The sequence below is a fragment of the Podarcis muralis genome, chromosome 7, assembly GCF_964188315.1.
Source record: "Podarcis muralis chromosome 7, rPodMur119.hap1.1, whole genome shotgun sequence".
NCBI classification, from domain to species: domain Eukaryota; kingdom Metazoa; phylum Chordata; class Lepidosauria; order Squamata; family Lacertidae; genus Podarcis; species Podarcis muralis.
In genome coordinates this window covers 54,478,099-54,494,639 of record NC_135661.1, presented here as the reverse complement: position 1 = coordinate 54,494,639, position 16,541 = coordinate 54,478,099, and the positions used below count along the sequence as shown (strand labels likewise).

The 16,541-nt window shown below is 44.2% G+C and overlaps 1 protein-coding gene across 8 annotated transcripts in view; it reads right to left on the bottom strand.

Annotated features, from left to right (window-relative positions):
* The window catches only part of KIFC3 (kinesin family member C3), a 38,371-nt gene extending 22,501 nt beyond the window's left edge, over positions 1-15,870 (bottom strand). For 2 of the 8 annotated variants that reach the window (XM_077931805.1, XM_028739377.2), the window contains exons 1-2: positions 10,415-11,256; positions 9,196-9,661 (exon numbers count right to left, since the gene is read on the bottom strand). The gene's annotated coding sequence lies outside the window, so the exon portion shown is untranslated. Of the gene's footprint in view, positions 1-9,195; positions 9,662-9,867; positions 11,257-15,768 lie in introns of those variants that run through there. The other 6 variants (XM_028739374.2, XM_028739375.2, XM_077931804.1 and 3 more) reach the window with 5 other exon arrangements.
* Positions 15,871-16,541: the final 671 nt, after the last annotated feature.

The following is a 16,541-nucleotide window of genomic DNA, read 5'->3' as shown; positions in this document are numbered from 1 at the left end:
TCCCTTTGCTACCATAGCCCAGTGAAGGGGGTGTACAGGATAATTTTCTATGCACGGCATTAGAATAATTTGATGGATGGATGGAAAATCAGCTTAACACCCTTGCAAGAAAATACCCAACTTCAGCTTCCACATTCTTCTTTTTATTCCCCCTCCCCTTGCACTTTTCCTACTGCAACTCCTGCTTCTTGCAACCTCTTCCCACAAACCAAGGGCCAAACTGCATGCAGCAATCTAGAGACACAGGCCCAGTTACCCAAAATGTTGTTTCTCTTCACAAGCACATTCCCTTGCCTGCCAGCCCCAATGCCAATGAAGTGAGCAGCTGAACACTGATACCAGATTGTGCCATTTCACCTGTCTTTTTTGAAGTAGAATGATTATGACATTGACCATGAGGAGAAAATTCCTCCACTACATGAAGAGAAGTATGACTTCAGCCATTGTGTTCACTGCTGTCTGATCACTCTCACTGCCATCTGTTCCAGAATGTTGCTACTGTCAGAAGTGAAGAGCACTCAAGTTCCTTCGGCTACTGTGGCAGTGCAATTCCTTCTCCCACTGCTATCTACAGGCTACTACACTACAATAAAAACAAGTTCAAGAATCCACTTATATCACTTATTACATTCCCAATCTACCAATGATTGATGGTGTGTGAGTATGTGTGTGCAGACTTTCCCCATGTGTTTTATAGTATATTTCCTGAATGGACAGTGCATCACTCAGAATGGCACAGAAAAAAATTACAAGCAATGTTTCCACTGAATCCTTGGGAGAACGCTTTGGCTCGACTTCCTCTTAAACAATAATGTAAAGTATATACTTGCTGTAGGCTCCATCAAGAGCTGGTGTGCGCGATCACGTAGAGGAAAAACAATACCGTGCTACATTTTTAAGACAAGGTAGTCTTGTTCTTTCATCTCTGACTTTGAAATCCTTCAAGGTCATCCTCACTTCCATGGTCAGGTTTCCAAATCTTCCTGCTCCACACACAGAAGATGGGCATACAGTAGCAGAATAGCAACCTCAAAATATTCTTTGCTCAGAAGACAGCAAATCCTGTTGTTTCATACTAGATTTTTAAAAATAATATATATCTTAAAGGCACATCTGACTAAATCTCACCAAAGATAGTATAGTTAGTGTCAAAAAGCTACCTCCTTCCATGTTTTCTAGTATCTGAAGCTGGCATGCAAGCCCCTCCTCTTTCTGGCAATCTGCCAACATTTCTCTGAAGTTTGCAAATCCTGCGGCTCAAAATAGTCCAGGTCAGTGGAAGAATGGCAAGTTTCCCATTGAAACCCAAGACACAGGCATCTCTCATGAGCTGAAGAGAAGAAGAGATTCAACAAGTCTTTTGTCTCTCTACTGACCCAGCAAGGACACACCAGGCCCAGTTTCAAATGTAGGCACTAACTTTAGGAAACACCACGGAATAAGTTCTCAGATTTCAAGACACAAGAGGATGCATGAATAATGCATGGAGAAGCACAATACAAATTTCTGTCACAGGAAAAAACAGTGTGTTGTAAATTTTCAGAAACCATTCTAAAGTTCACACGTATCCTTTCTATTATTTATACAACTTATATCTTGCTCTTTCTCCTCAAGAAGCCCCAGGCAGCAAACCTAAGAACAAAACAGAGTAGTAAAGGCTTCCTCAAACTCGGCCCTCCAGATGTTTCGAGACTACAGTTCCCATCATCCCTGACCAATGGTCCTGCTAGCCAGGGATCATGGGAGTTTTAGGCCAAAAACATCTGGAGGGCAGAGTCTGAGGAAGCCTGGAGTAGTATAAAAGCATTTTAAAAACAGTTAAACATGTTTTTCTAAGAACATTTAGAAAACACAGTTTTACCAGTAATTTCAGGGTTGCATGGGGAAACAAGAATGCTTTCAACTTCTTCCTAAAAGTCAAGAACACACCTCACCAGGGAGAGCATTCCACAAATGGGAAACCACCACTGAGAAGGCCCTGTCACAATATTTCACAATACTGTAAATTCACAATATATGTGGATGATACCACATGCACATGAACTCAGCTGCAAGGCTCAAGTTTACAGAAAATTTAATGTTATGAAAAATGCCCTTGTTATAAGCTGAATGAAAAGAAATCTTCTGGGGAATAATATTAGGAGTCAAATGTGCAACATAATGTCAGACATGATACAAGCACCACAGGAAAAAGAAAATAAATATCTAGTGATAAGACTGGGAGATTTATACAGGTGAAAGTACTTGCTTGTGAATAAAAAATAGAAGCTAATAAAATATGAAAGAATATTTAAATGTCATGGAAAGCAAGAATAGCAGCAGTGAAGATACTGCTCATTCTTAGCATTGGGTTGTATCCAATATAAGTTCCACTCAGAATAGAGCAATTAAAATTAATGACTATCTTAGGTCAATTTCAATTAGATTCCTCTGAGTATTATTTTTGTTTGTTTGGTTTATTATTATTATTATTATTATTATTATTATTATTAATTGTATGCTGCCCTGCACCCAAAGATTTCATGGCAGTTCATAGATTAAATGTTTTAAGATGAGAAAAGGTGATTTAAAAAATCCACAGACAGCAGTAAGACAGCAAGAGTATTTTATAATACTTCACCAGGCGGAAGAACAAATTCCAAGTCATTCATTCTATCATTTATCATCTCAACTGGTGTCATTGTTATAAGATGCACTGTAATAAAAGATTTCCAAGAACTTTCTAATTAACTTAATAGCTGTAAGAATCAAAGTGACTAGCATATGAAAGAACATACATTGCTGAATGGTTAAATGAAATATGGAAAGTGTTGCTTATTGTGAAATTGACATATCTGGTGAAATATAATGAAAGGGTAAGGTAAAGGTAAAGGTAAAGGTACCCCTGCCCGTACGGGCCAGTCTTGCCAGACTCTAGGGTTGTGCGCCCATCTCACTCTAGAGGCCGGGAGCCAGCGCTGTCCGGAGACACTTCCGGGTCACGTGGCCAGCGTGACAAGCAGCATCTGGCGAGCCAGAGCCGCATACGGAAACGCCGTTTACCTTCCCACTAGTAAGCGGTCCCTATTTATCTACTTGCACCTGGGGGTGCTTTCGAACTGCTAGGTTGGCAGGCGCTGGGACCGAGCAACGGGAGCGCACCCCGCCGCGGGGATTCGAACCACCGACCTTTCGATCGGCAAGCCCTAGGTGCTGAGGCTTTTACCCACAGCGCCACCCGCGTCCCTAATGAAAGGGTAAGTAAAGGTAAAGGTACCTCTGCCCATACGGGCCAGTCTTGACAGACTCTGGGGTTGTGCGCCCATCTCACTTAAGAGGCCAGGGGCCAGCGCTGTCCGGAGACACTTCCGGGTCACGTGGCCAGCGTGACAAAGCTGCATCTGGCGAGCCAGCGCAGCACACGGAAACGCCGTTTACCTTCCCGCCAGTAAGCGGTCCCTATTTATCTACTTGCACCCGGGGGTGCTTTCGAACTGCTAGGTTGGCAGGCGCTGGGACCGAGCAACGGGAGCACACCCCGCCGCGGGGATTCGAACCGCCGACCTTTCGATCGGCAAGCCCTAGGCGCTGAGGCTTTTACCCACAGCGCCACCCGCGTCCCTAATGAAAGGGTAGAAGGAATATATAAAATAAGAAGTTATGTCTACCTCACTTTCTGAGTTTTATAGTAGGATTGAGGAACCTTTGGTTCACGTCCTATGTGAAGTCATGTAGAAATGCAGCTGGATTGACTACATGGGGAACTTGATCGTGCAGGTAATCCCTACAAAAAGGAAGGATTGACTACACAACCTATGAGCTGATAGGTGGTGAGTTCAAGTTTACTGGATTGGCTACGCAACCTAGTTCCCTGTGAGAAACTTGGATCACGCAGCTAATCCCTGCAAAAAGCAGGACTGAATATTAAGCCTGCAGGATTGGCTGTGCAACCTAGTTTCCAATGAGGAACTCAATTGCCCAGCAGATACCTGCAGAAAGGAGCTTTACTAACACTAGGCTTGGGGCTTGTAAATCAGAGAGCATAGGGCTCTGTAGTTTGCGTTTGGACCACCTAACACCAGCTAATAAACAAGAAGGTGCACTGCAGATCAAAGTCTATAGGCTATCTGCAACACAGTCCCACAGAAAATGCACCACAAAAATCTAATCTAGAGGTCACTGAGGCATGCATGACAGCGAAGAGCGCTATGACCATAAACTATACATAAAACCAGCCTGTGTCTTTGTCTCTCCTGATCCTCTGCTTAATTCAGCACCTGGTTTGCCACACCCACCCAAGCTTTAACAGCTGTCCTGACTCCATGCCCTATCTATCTCAACTACTAAGGCTGTAAGAGTAGCTGCTTCTATGAGGCTCACTGAAAGCACAGCCCAAAATAGCAGCAAATGAAATGATCACTCTATAAAGATGTCGCATCAAGCACCTGGGGAAGACTGAAAAATTTCAGCATTAATTTACAGTAAACATTTTATGTGCATCAGGATGCATTTTAATTAGAAGCAAAGCAAGTTTACAGGGTTCTGAATAAATAAAGCAAAAGGCTGCAGCAAATCAGATGTGAAACTAGATACAGAAAAGAAAATCTCTTTGAAGAACTTTGTTTTTTGTTGTGTCTGATCTCAATAATGCTGACAAGATCAGGAGTCATCCAACAGCAGACCGAAGAGTCAGAAGAAATACTGGCAAGGAAAGAAGCCCAACCAGTCCAAGATTGTGTAAGTCAGGCACCTGTGCCAGATCCCCAAAGAAAGCACAGCAGGCAGGAGAATGGGATGGTCCCAACACGTGAGAGGAAGGAAACTATCATTTGGAAGGCTCGTAAGACTCTGGCTGGCTGGCACCCAGAGACAGCAGAAATGGAAAGGCCTCACACCAGCCTCCTCACTTCCAGTGCTTGCTCATCTTGGCAGCCGTGTCCATTTTCACCAAGACATACGGCGTACTCTTAATCCCAGCAGCACCAGGGCCCAAGACAAGGGACTGTGTGTTTGCACTAATTTCCATAGGCTCAGGATGAGACCTTAGACAAGCAGTCTGAGTAGACTCCACTACATCCAGAACAAGCCCAATTATTAGCAAAGCAGTTGGGCCAAGGGAAGTGGGGGGGATTTTCACAGTCAGGCTGAAATTTTGCTACCTTTAAGTGAAATTTTGCTAACTGCCCGTGTAGTGTGCCCCTTACCTAGCCTGCCCCACCTCCCACATCATACCTCCCCCTAGCCTTATTTTCATTATAAGGGTTGTATACTAAGTGTATATTGACCTCTAAAACCAAAGATGTTTCAGGTGAATTTGAACTTTTAATCCCTGATTTATTATATTGTGTATTTTAAGTGGAGGAATGCTATAAAATGCAGTTTTATTATAAATAATTTGCAAACCTGCCACTTTTTGATAATTTCCAAATAGTTGTTTTAAGTGGGGAGCTGCAGCTAATGGGTCAAACAGCATAATAACCATAATTTCCATAACCATAAATTAATTAGGTGTTCTTTCCCCTTTATTTTAAGACCTTTAATAATGGCATTAACTATTATCACTGCTGCCAAAGGTCCCAAAGTGAGGACAATAATAATAGGGCAGTGGGGCATGCCTTCTTAGTACCTCTAGATTTTTTTAATGAATTTGAATTCATAGCCATTAATTCTAACCTTAGCTGTAGAGGGTTGGTAAGAGGGTTTGATGGTATTAGTTATGTGTGGTGCTAGCTACAGGAGAGGGGACGCGGGTGGCGCTGTGGGTAAAACCTCAGTGCCTAGGACTTGCCGATTGTATTGTCGGCGGTTTGAATCCCCGCGGCGGGGTGAGCTCCCGTCGTTCGGTCCCAGCTCCTGCCCACTTAGCAGTTCGAAAGCACCCCTAAGTGCAAGTAGATAAATAGGTACCGCTTTATAGCGGGAAGGTAACGGCGTTTCCGTGCGCTGTGCTGGTGCTGGCTCGCCAGAGCAGCTTCGTCACGCTGGCCACGTGACCCGGAAGTGTCTTCGAACAGTGCTGGCTCCCGGCCTCTTAAGCGAGATGAGCACGCAACCCCAGAGTCGGTCACAACTTGCCCGTATGGGCAGGGGTACCTTTACCTTTACCTTAGCTACAGGAGAAACCTATTTTCTATATAATCAAAGGCTTTAAAGGTATCTATAGCTACCTTTTCCATTGTTGAGAGGAAAAGGCTGCTCATGCTTCTGAGGCACAACAAACCTACATTAGTTTAAGACTCATGCAAGGGAATGCGGCTAATAGGTAATTATCAGCGTTTTTTCCAAATGACATTGCCCCACATTGCTTTAGAGAAGTCATTGAAGCTATAATTGTATAAAATAAATACATGTTTGCAGAATTGATAGGACTCAAATATTACTTCTATCCTTCTTGGGAGCAGAGAGAGAGAGAGAGAGAGAGAGAGAGAGAGAGAGAATTTCTGGGAGATCATAGAACTTTTACAAAATGTCTCTGTGTTAGGCACCCAGTGTGCATGCGCAAACACACACACACACACTGATATGGCTGTTGGGTGGGGCATGGAAAGTGAAGGAAGGGCCTCTGTATATCAGTCTTTAAGGAACAACAATGGGAGAGGGCTATCATACGCATCTCCTGCTTGGCTTCTCTTAGAGTTCTGGTTGGCCACAATGGAAAATGAGGTGTAAATAATGTTTGGACTTGATTCAACAGTGCTCCTCTTTATGTTCTCATGAGAGGAGACAGAGAGGTACATCAGTCTCAGATATAATTCCTCCTTGCTCCTGGGAAGAGTGATATATTATACACAATGGACACTACTAGATCTGTAGGGCAAACGTAAAAGGGAAAAGCAATAGAAATAAATGGTCTGCTATTCTGTATTATGAAGGTTTGATATTCTGCATTTTTCCACAGAGAAATCCACGAATTAGTGACCCCGCCCAGTAAGATTCCCCTTGTATGGGATAGGTGGGAAACCAAACTGGAAATCAAATTACTACTTTTATGATGGACAATGTGTGAATGTGCCACTGGAAGCTATAAGAGAAACACCCTGACAAACTATTTATTGAAGCACATTAATATGGCAGAAAGGCCATCCCGCCAAATAATCAACACAGCTTTTTGCAACCATATATCAGCAGAGATGCCAGCATTAATCAATTAAATTAGTGCAGAGGCCAAGAATCACAATCAACAAACCAATCTGCAGCTTTCAAGGAACACTGAAAGGTATTGGGATAGGAGGCTGCAGCAAACTAGTGCAGACATCAGTGACTACCATCAATGCTCCATGTTATCACGTAGAATTGCCAACTTATTAGCATTGTTAATCACCTGACCGTTTAACTGATTGAAAGTATATCTATATTAATAAAACCTCAATGAAACTGCCTTTAAGGGATCTTGACAGAAGCAAACTATTTATTTTCATCAAACTCTGAGGGAAATGGGATACTCCCCACAACAGTTGCATACCAGAATCACAATGGTTTCGAGAACTAAACAAGGTCAAGAACTATCAGCATTATGAAATATTCAGGTTTAAAAGACACCTTGACATTGACAACAATCTTCTGTTGCCTTCAATGCTACTAAGAACATAAGCCTTTGTGATGCCACTCTAAAAGTGTCCCTCTTTGCTAGTTTTGGATACAAAGTGGAAGGAAAATCCATTAGATTACAAAGGGAGGGATGGGAGAACAAGTTTGTGGGCCATCCATGGCTGAATGGCTTTTCACTGCTGTGAATTCAGTAATATTTGCTCATTGTTATTCCCAGTGATTAACAGGAAGTCAATTTTCAATCTGCAGTTAAAGTTTAGTCAATTAATTGTACTGATTAAATCAATTAAAGTAGGCAATCCTATTATATGGTGGCATCTAACATGCTATGTAGGGACATAACAAGGGGACAGACACTCTCTACCTATTAAACAATTCCCTTTCCCAGGGCTGTTGTGAGGATGAAAAACAGTTTGTTATGCAAGCTAGAAATACAGATAAAAACGATAGCATTACTATAAAGGTGTATGACCAAAAATTCTTGTTTCCAATGCCAGTAGGAATGGAATTAATGCTTTGCTATGTATTATTTTAGTTTAGTTGCTTGAAGCATGCTTTAATTGTTAAAAAGTAATTATTTTTTATATGCCATAAAGGTACAGACAATCTTTGACCTTTCTGTTAGGAAAACACAGCCAACCCAATGTCAGATCACTCAACTATTTCCACACATACCAGTCAGACACATGTTGGTCCTATGCATCTTACTCAGTTTCCTCAAGGAGGGGAAAAAGAATGTGACTAGTTAAGAAAAAGTGAACACACTTGCAGTGCCTTCTGTTCCTCCCTGCTTTTCCATGAAAGACAGATAAGTGATCCCACAGATCTCTCCTGAGTCCGTAATGGGGGCAGTGAAGAAATGCACAACCATAGCGCGCCATCCCTAAACTTGCCTGAAAGGTACAGTCTCTGACCTTGAAGCCTTTTGCCCCAATCCCAAATGTCCACAGACAAAATGTGTTTACTCTTTAGTGACCAAAGGCCCTCTGTGTATGCTCAGAGGCATTTTAACCTTTACAGCTTCACATGTTTCAGGACTGAGTTCTGGCATTGAAACTTGATTTTGGTGCTAAGCTCTGGAGAACTCTAGCTTAAGCCCCGCACAGAACTAGGATGGAAAAAGATATAGGTAACTGCACAGTTCAAGAGTAATCCTATATTTTCTTCTGGTCCAATTGTACATTCCTCTTTGCCAGAATTTCAGACATACTGTGACATTAGCGGATTGTCATCCTTGCTGTATATGATACATTTTTAATACTTAAGAGAGGAAACAAGAGAGAATATGGAACATAAGAGTTAGAGGTTCAAATATACATGTGAAAATTCCAGACACCCTATTTGTTTCTCTCTCTCTCAATTGAGCTTCAGCATCTACCCCTAGAGCAGCCTTCCCAAACCCTGATACATGCCAGATATTTTGGGTCACAACTCTCACAGCACCAGCTCTGCTGGAGTAGACAATATAGGTGAGGCAGATGTAAGTAAGTCCAAAACCTCTGGAGCACATCAAGTTACAGAAGTCTGCCCTAGAGTAATCCCAAAGGTAGAGAGGAACCAGAAAAAGGATGCTGTTCTGACTCACCGTGTAGACGGCAAGCTAAACAGCCACCATCAGTTCAATAGGCATCAGTCCCTTTAAAAATGTATCAAATCAAATGCACTTACCCGGCTTTATCTGCTGCCAAAGATAACAAGACCACAAGGACAAAGTGAGGCCACGTGCTTTTCTCCAATGTAAGCCAATGATTTGTTTTTCCAATGCTGTTAAAATGTAACTTTTCTCTGGAGGAAAGAGTAGGGACAAAAGTCTTCGTCCTCCAGCCTGGCAGTAGCACCTTTGTCTGCCAAGCCCTGGAGTTGCCTAATTGTTGGTGTCTGTTTTAGTCTCTCTTCCTCCGAAACCCTCCACTCATCTGTGGCATCTAGAATGGAATGCCAGAAATGCAGCAGTGCTGGTTACTGAGTCGCTCCTGGCAGCAGAAGCAGCAGTGAGAAAAAGGGTGGAGGAGGCATGTAGGATGATCCAAAAGGCAACACTCACACTGTGTTTGGTAGGAGGTGCCTTCCCCCGCAAGTTTCTCACTCAGGCAAGTCCCAGGTCATGACGTGGGATTCTAAGGCAGGCAGGCATCTGCAAGAAAACAGAACAGGTATTTCAACGGAGGCACAGTTCCAAAATCCCAGAAGTTAGTAAACAAAGACAAGATGCACAGATGTCTCGGCTGCTCCAGAATTAAGTGCTACTTTTTTTGTATATTGCAAAAGATGCATTTTTAGCACTCAATGCCTGCCACTAGACACTTTCGTACTTGCAAATGAGTAAGGCTGTTTCCCCACCTGAAATATGTAGCTAGCAACCTATGTTTCAGGGCGGGATGCTGGTTGCAGCCTTTGTTCACTCTGCGGTGTCTGACCACAAAGGTGCTTGAGATGTCACTCCGGTGAGCAAAGTCAGTGGTTGAACAGGAGGCTTAAAAAACATTCATCAGAACGGTAGCTCGCTGCGCTCTGTGCCCATTCTGCCCACCTACTGGGACTGGTAGTAATAAGAAAGGGCACCTTAACAAGTTCAATTTAGAATACCAATCGTGCAGAGGCTTCCCTGGCGTTCTTTTCCATTTGCAATTCATTGGTGGCCCTAGGATTGCTGATTCTCCCCTCTGCAGAATTACTCCATTGACTGGCACATTCGGGATCAGAAACGCAAACCTGGGCTCTAGATGTGCCGATTCCCTGTGACAGGCACAAGAGGAGGATCAGCTCCTGCCAGAAGGCACAGGCAGCCCTCTGTCTCCTTAAGCAGGGCAATTTTCGGGCCCGCTCCCGGGAGTTTGACTAAAGGAGGGAAAGGGCTGTCCTGCCAGCCTCCCAGCCTGACATTTACCGAGACAGACGGAGATGTCGATGGAGACTTCCGAAAACAGGAGCCTGCTTCGACTCGGAGACAGCTGAACCCCTCCTGGGTTTCGGGTCAAGCTCTCCCGCCGCCCTCCCTCTCACATTCCAACAGCAAGCCACGCCCCGAAATGGGCCACAAGGGTGCAGCTTATAAAGGTTTGCAGACAAGCTAATCGGGAGATGCCCGGTTCAGACGTGCCAAGAAGCCTGACCGACCGACCGCCGCGGTCACCAACGCCGGAGGAAAGCCAGCACGTCCCGAACGCGGGCGGCGCCCAGAGGCCCGGCGAGAAGCACCTCCCCAATTCCTTCGTTGTTGTTGCTGCTGCTGCTGCGGCGAATGCGCGCGGAAACTCCTCCTCGGCGAGCCGCTTCAAACTAGCCACGGCGCTAGTCCCTGGCGTTGCGTCCGGCCGCTGACGAGTCAGGAGCTTCGCCCTCGCCGAGAAGGAAAAGCTAACGCTCTCTTGAGCCGCCGCCCGCCTCGCTCGGAGCTCCGAGGCAGGCGTGGCCGGGGCTGACTCGCGTCTCGTCAGGATCCTTCGCGCGCACGTGGCCGCCCCTCCCACCCCCTCAGAAGACGTTGTCGTCGTGGGCTTGTCGGCCAGCCGAGAAACAGCGTCCCCGAGCGACCTCCCTCCTAGGCCCACCTTCACCCTGTCAGTTAGAAAAAGGAGGAGAAAAAGGCCCGGCCCGGGACAGGCGCCTCAGGGAGAGATTCCGATGGCAGAGGCATTGCTGTCTAGGCAGCCCATGCTACCGCGCGCGCGCGCTCCCGACAGAGCCAGAGCGGGAGCCGCCGCCGCCGCCGCCCCCTTCGCAAGGAACGAGCGCCTACTTGCCGCTGGTTGCCATGGCAACTCCGCCTGCTCCGGCCTTCCTGAGGAAGCGCCGGGGACGAGCACACGGGCATGGGGTGGGGTGGTGTTTTTTGGAAAAGAAACCTGCAATTTCCCCCTGTGAGTGGGTTGGGCGCGGCGAAAGCCAGCCAAGGCAAGGGTACTTTGGTTTCCCCCGCGCCACCAGTAAATACTGTAACGGTATTCATTTGCCTCAGTGGGAGTGAGGAGCTCCCGCTGTTCTTTCCCCCACTCCAGCAGCGGTGCTTTTACCTTCCTGGGCAAATCCTGGCCTCTATTAGCCACCTTGGGAGTGTGGTGGAATGTTCGGAGCGACATGTTTATTGTATGATTTTATTTGTTTCATAAAAATGTTAATTGTAAAAAATGCAAAGCAAAATGCCCAAAAGGATTAGCAAAAAGAATAAAGCAGTAAAATTATCAGTTTAAAACTGCTGTTTCATTCAAAGCTATAGCATTCAAAAGATAATTAAAAGCAGTGATAAGCCCTTTCATCACCACCACCACCATTATTTTATTTCTTAAGCACTCCCTCCTCCTGAGAGCCTAGGGCAGCTGGCAAAAACACAGCATTAAAAACAAAAGTAGATCCAGGGTGCTACCAGTAAGGCTTCGTCCCACAGCTCCCAGCCAGGTCTCCTACCCCTGCAGTTGGCAAAACTTGGGTTGGCTGGTTGTGGGGAAGGCAGTCCTTGAAGGAACGTGTCTTAGGCCTTATTTAGGGCTTTGTACTGGCACCACCAGTCACTGGCAGCCAAAGCAGTGCTTTCAGGATTATTATACAGTCAAACCTCGGTTGTCGAACTTAAACCGTTCTAGAAGCCCGCTTGGCTTCCGAAAAACGTTCAAAAACCGGAACGCACACTTCCAGGTTTTTGACGTTCAGGAGCCGAAAAGTACAGTATGAAGGCCTTCGGGAGCCAAGGTTTGACTGCAGCGTAATCCCAGTATTCTGCACTAATTGCAACTTCTGAAGTTTTTTCTAGGGAAGTCCAATGTAGAGCACATAGCAGTAATTCAGGCAGGAGTTTATCAGAGCATAAACTCATACCCTCCAATATTTCTCCAATGAAAATAGGGACGTCCCATTCCATAATGATCATTTTACTGTTTATACCCTATACATCTTACTGGGTTGCCCCAGCCACTCTCAGCAGCTTTCAACATATATAAAAACATAATAAAACATAATTTTTTTTTTAAAAAAAACCTTCCCTATACAAGATTTCCTTCAGATGGCTCAGAGGTTGGATAACTCCATACCCCCCAGCATTTCTCCAATGAAAATAGGGACATCCTAAGAAAAGTGGGACATTCCAGGATGAAATCAGAAACTGGGATGGCTTATCTAAATCAGAAACATCCCTGGAAAATAGGGGCACAGTAAACTACTGTGGCCAAGTTATCACAGTACAAAAAGAGCTGTAGTCTCCCTCCCCAAGGAAAATGGTTTTCTTGAAGGTTATGTACACCTTCAGAAAGTTAAGAGCTAGACCTTGGCAAACAGCGTGAGCACAACCTCCCTTATCATTAGCTCACCTGATCTGAAGCCAGAGCAAAACTTCTGCTTTAACCTGTCTCCTGCCTGCCTGTTTTTAGAACCAAGTGTTATATGAAATAGACTATAGCCTGACATTGCATGTATTTAGTTAATAATATCCTGCCTTTCGTGTGAATCCCAGAGTTGGTAATAACAATAACAGTTGTACCTTGGTTTTCGAACAGCTTAGTTCACGAACAACTTGGAACTCAAACATCGCAAACCCGGAAGTAGGTGTTCCAGTTTACGAACTTTGCCTCAGAAGCCGAACGTCCAGTGCAACTTCTGAAGCTTTCAATTGGCTGCAGGACGCTCCTGCAGCCAATTGGAAGACGCACCATGGCTTATGAACATTTCAGAAGTCGAACAGACTTCCGGAATGCATTCTGTTCGAAAACCAAGGTACGACCATTAAAAAACCCAACAGTGATAAACAATAAAAGAAAGAAACATCTAACAAACCCAATGAAACAATCAGTTATAACAGATCATCAGCAGTACATTATAACCACATTATAGTTGCATAGGCATCTAGCTACTCATAAGAGCCCAGGTAAAAAGGTGGGCCTTAGATTGGCTCCAGAAAGTCAAGTCAAGTTTATACCATCTGCACCTCCAAAATAAAGGTCCCATCACAGAAAAGGCCATTAAAAACACACGGTCCATAACCATGATTTGCATAGGTAGACATTCCTCAAAACAAAAATCGAGATATTCTTGTACCATGTCAGAAACCATTTCCTCAGATTGGGCCATGGCGTCTTCCATGCAGAGTGTGACACATAAGCAAAATCCTCATGTGAAAGATGGGTGCTAGTTGTCTTATGTAAGCCACACTGTTTTGCAGATAATTGCCATACACGAATGCACATTTTGAATTCTTACTGTAGTCTTCACCAGCCCAGTTGGCTGGGACTGATAAAAGTTATAGTCCTAAATGGAGGGCACCGGGTTGGCGAAGGTTGCACTCAGATGGATATATTTGAATCAACACATGCATTTCATCTAGGAGAGTCTAAAAGCAAGGGCAGCAGCTTAATTCTGGGTAGGATTATGGATGCCTGATACACTCCCTCACTACTGGCTTTGCAATTAACAGTGACAGATGAGAATCACCACTGCACTGAAACCTGATTACCTGAGAAGGGCAGTAGAGTAGCATGTTGAGATGCTTAGATGGACTGATACTGTACAGGCCAGACTTCCCCTCCACCTCTTTGTAGTAGTAATGGGTCTGTTCAACAGAAAAGCTTTCTGTGTTACTGTGTTTGGATTTGGAGCAGTAGATTCCCTGCTTCACTGGCAGTTATGGGGTAGTTTTACAAATATAGGTTAAACATTTGCCTGAGGCAGTAACTAGCTAATGCAGAAGGCACACTAAATATAGACATGTTTTGATTTCTGTCTCCATTGCACTCTGCTGTGCAAATAAAATACGAACTGGCTTTCCTGAACTCAGAAGGTGTTCTCACCATTTGAAGGTTTTCGTTTTTGTTTTTCTACAGACTTCAATAGCATGAAACAGTCTTCATATGAGTCATCATGTCTTTTAAGAGTCTTCACCACTAAGGCATGTATCAGTTTCATTTTAAATGAACACAAAACCAACATGAACTGGAGTGGACAATCCTCTACTGCCTTGACAGCATTTCCAAGAGACTCTCCAGCGATTAGCTACACAATTTCTTTTTTGTTGAAAGAAATGTATTGTCTTGAATGAAAAGAATCAACTACAAGAAGTTAGCAATTGAGGAATATCAACTAAATACAGACTAAAATAGATCAACAACAATTCAATATGATGGGGGGGGAATTAAGGTTCAAATAAGTGTTTAATTGAGTTCAATATATGATCATGATATAAGCACCTTAGTTATTTATTATTGCTATTTCCCTGTCAACATTTCACAGAAGATAAGAAAAGTATTATTCTTCATGGGTGAGCAGTAATGGCATGGTGGGGCCAACACAGTTCAGACAATTGAGACTCTTAACATGCTGCAAGCAGCAAACAGGATCTTTGCAAGTGGGTGAATGCCATAGATTAGGAGGTAGGCAAACTCCAGGCTTACATGATCTACTGTACTTTACCTTGTACTAGAAGCTCAAGGTCCATGAACCAGAGCTGGATATAAAGTAGTGGCTAGAGGGGGGCGGAGTCAAGCAGCATAGGGTTAAAGAAGAGACCATGCCTCTGAGCACATGATCAATGCAATAATTTGATTTTTAGTACCATAACTCATGACTTGTTACACAAAATCCACTCCTGGTTTCCTCCCCGCCCCCTCCATCCCAGCAGCTTAATTTAAAGAAGGAGGGAAGCATTTTTGTTGCTGCTAATTGTAAACTCAGATGATTTGCAGCAAATCAGCACCAGATCAACCAATCTAGATCCCGATCTACCTTCAGCCTACCACTGCAATAGATTAAGTCCATGAAGACAGAAGGCAAAAGCAGTGAGCCAACTCCCAGACTACAATGCTTCAGATACATGTATGTGCTGGAACAATGAATTACCATGGTACCTTGGGTTACATACGCTTCAGGTTACATACGCTTCAGGTTGCAGACTCCGCTAACCCAGAAATATTATTTTGGGTTAAGAACTTTGCTTCAGGATAAGAACAGAAACCGTGCTCCGGCGGCACGGCAGCAGCGGGAGGCCCCATTAGCTAAAGTGGTGCTTCAGATTAAGAACAGTTTCAGGTTAAGAACAGACCTCCAGAACGAATTAAGTACTTAACCCAAGGTACCACTGTATGCATTTATACTATTTAATATATACTAGTCCCATATTTGAACTGAGGAAAGCCAAGGCACTGCAAGAGCACAAAATATTTCCCTTTAAGAATTCTGCCCTATGATTCAGTGACTGATCTTGACTTCATAGCTGAGAATTCTTAAGCAGAAGTAACAGTTGTATTTTAATGATACAAGTACCTTTTGCCATATGCAGAGTGCTTCTCCTTCAACTTCAGCCTTTCTCCTTCCCAGAAGCAGATCTTATGTGAAAGCCCAAGGAATTTTCTAGAAATTAGGCACTGATTCCCCCTTCTGTTGCCAGGAAACTCAGCCACAGAACACAGGCATTCTGTTTTCTTCCACATACCAGCTGATTCCTAGCCCCCCCCCCCTTTGCAGCAACTCTTCAAAACAAAGCAGCTTCTTTTTCTCATGACTCTCCCCTCTCTGAACAAGCACTCTGCAATCAACCCAATTTGCACCAAGACTTACCAGGCCTCAGCCCATGTACCTTGACTTGAGCACTGGCGCTGAGTCCTGGAGCATGGGAAGAAAAGTACACCCCAGCATGTGCCAAGTGCCTTTCTGACACTACTGAGCAACTGCAATCTCTTTCTCTCACACCTCTCATTCAGGAAAAAGTTGAGTGTGGGCCCGCTGTCAAGTGCCTCTGCAACAAACCCACTTCTGGTTTCCTCTCCTTTGCCAGATAACCCCCCTCACTCCAGCAAAATATACCATAAATAATGCCCTTTTAATTTTTTTAAGTACTTACAGCACAGTAAAAGAGAGACTTTTCACTGCTCATACAGTATATTATTGTGCTTTCCTCCCTCTCTCTGTAGTTCAGGCCACTGAGGGAACAGAATGAATATCAATAGCTGGAAGGAATGGAGGAGAAATTCATTTGGTTCACTAAAATGAGAAACCTTCCTGATTCTAATTTCCTGAAGCAATAAGTGAACCTGAAC